Below are 2,843 nucleotides of genomic sequence, written 5' to 3' on the forward strand. Positions count from 1 at the left end.
GGGTTCAAACATGGAAGAATTGAGGTAAATACTCTTGTTCAATGGAAACAGCAATCATAAAACAGCAGTCTTCAGATCCTGGAAGCTATCAGAAAAGTGCCAACAGTTTATCAAGGGGATCAAAGCATATTGAAAATTGGTCCACTCTACCCTTGTACCAACTGTCAAGTCATTGGCCCAAAATGACACGGATAAATTGATATGAAAATTTCCTCACCTTGAATTCTCACCTTGAAGATCAGCCAGTAGGTACCCTAGACCTTGAGAGTAACCAGGCTGTACCATGTTTACACTGCAGGGATTTGACAGGAGAAGGAGAAGAAGAGTAAGGAGAAGAAAAAAAAGACAGAGTAATTGCAGCAGATAGTATAAATCATGCATGACATGTGCCAGTTCAAGACTAGGCTAGATAAGCACAGGGAGAGGCGCAAGCATGCAGTGTGAACGTGACACAACAGGCTAGGCGGATGCCTTCTTTCCTGTATCAAGATAACACCCCGACCAATCGAATGGGGACATCTCTCACGAATGTGCACACTCCTCTAGAAAAGGGGACGCTTTATGAGGGGACACTCCTCAGGAAATGGTATGGTTATCAGGGAAAGGGGCCGTCCCTCAGACACCCCCGCCGGCCCGTGGAATTGGCCGTTAACCCGACAAACCGCACAGCAGACCATCACTTCTGTTCAGTGTTATAATGGCGGCGTATCGCACGCCCGGCAAGCACAACATCGAGTTTTAACATAGGGGTGTCCGAGGGATGTCCCCTTTCCCCGATAACCATACTACTATTACTAGTACCATTTCCCGAGGAGTGTCCCTCACCATAAAGGGAGGCATGTCCCCTTTCCAAGAGGAGTGTCCCATTGAAAGTCGAGGAGCGTCCCCTTTTCTAGAGGAGTGTGCACATTCGCAAAGGATGTCCCAATTCGATTGGTCGGGGTGGGTAAGAAAATATATATTTCAACCCATATCTGTAGTACATGTATTACCAAAAGATAAAGGAAAATGGGGTAAGGAAGAGGTCTATTGGACTGGAGGTGGGTTAAAAAAAACCTGGACTGGACAGGGGGGACATAAACTGGATTAGACAAGGGGGTAACCGGGTCTAACAAATCGGAATGGGGGGGGGGGGGTCACAATTGGGTCAAACAAATATGGACTGGAAGGGGGGGTTGCAAAATCCGGTTCACTGATTTTTTTCAGGTCCGTTTTTTTTCGGACCAGACCAACAAGAAAAAACGGTTTTGTCCTTCTAATGAAGGGTATTGAGGTAAATGTCTTCTAAATTTCCACCCAAAGGCATTTAAGCCCTATAGTTCCATGCTTTTGTAGGTTTTTATACTAATTAGTAAAGCTATTATATTACAGTTTAACATTACCGATACAAAGTACACACATGGAGGATATAAAACTGACACTGATTGTTCTCACATCCCCTGCCAAAAACTGAAATAAAGGAAGGAATGAAATATCGTCCAAAACAACAATTTTCTTGGGGACCATTTTACAGGATCATCCTCTGGTTTAGGGTTGTCTTACTTGTGTAAAGGGTTAGGGTTAGGGTTAAATATTGTTAGCTGATTTAGTGCCTACAATTGTCTTCCAGGGCACTTTTAAAGGGTACATGTATTTATTTATTTATTGAGATTCTCCAAAATACATATACAATGGAGGGTATGGCGAAACATGTGTCAGAAGATACATCAAATAATAATACATATAAATACAATATAAAAACAGACAGCGTAAATCAACGTAAAACTCAAAAAATCAATTTAACAACACACATGCATTATCAAGTCAAATCTATAGATCTAGAATAGAAAGGGAAAATTAGCATTGCCTTGTAGCAAGGCAAATGGCGCAAGCATGACAATGACCACGTGCAAATGATTTAAAAAAAGGGTAAGGATTAGATGTAACTTATACACAGGAATCTACAGTGAATGGGGCGGACAGGGAGTAGTGCCCCTGCCCTTGAGGAGCTAGGCTCCCCGTCTCTTACCACCCCCCCCCCCACCACCACCACCACACACACTCACAAACATAACGCATAGAAGTAAAAAGCGACCACCGCCAAACCAAAAGACCCTTGGAGACGGTCTGCCTAAACACCACAAATGACCATAATTGAACTCTAATATGCAGTGTATATGGGGCAACAACCTTTTGTGACGCTCTGGAAACATTGTTTATACGATTTATGAATTAAAAAACATAGCAACTCCTATCGATTCACCAGTTATTTTGAGTTAGTCCGCTGGTTTCAAAATCGAAGCAATTCATGGCCGCCATGTTGGATCGCCGGTGCTAGGAGTTTGCATGGGGAAGTTCTCGATACCTTCCTCGGCTCCATAGACGACAGGACGATAAAACTATGGAAGCTGTTGGTTCATAGGTTATAGCATGACACAACTCTATCATTGTCAACTTAAAAAACTTGTATACTAAGTGTTTCTCAGCCTCAAATGCAAACACGCACGATCCAACATGGTAGCCAAGACTTGCTTTAATCTTCAAACCGGACTAACTCGAAATAACTGCTGAATATGTAGGAGTCACTGCGCTTTTTTAATTAATAATGTACAAACAATGTCTCCAGAGCATCACAAAAAGTCATTGCCCCATATACACTGCATATTGTGGTCGTTTGTGGTGTTCAGGGAGACCCCTTGATGATACCTCGAAGATGTGTAGGTGATGACCCTTGTCCTTATCCGCGTCCGGAGTCTTTAATAATAATAGCTATATGAAGTTGGACGCGCACATTGAAGCAAGGACGTTATATGACGTTATATAACGTCCTTGATTGAAGAAGAAGAAGTAGGGAACAGTGGGGA

This window comes from Branchiostoma floridae, chromosome 2 (genome assembly GCF_000003815.2).
Source record: "Branchiostoma floridae strain S238N-H82 chromosome 2, Bfl_VNyyK, whole genome shotgun sequence".
Lineage (NCBI taxonomy): Eukaryota > Metazoa > Chordata > Leptocardii > Amphioxiformes > Branchiostomatidae > Branchiostoma > Branchiostoma floridae.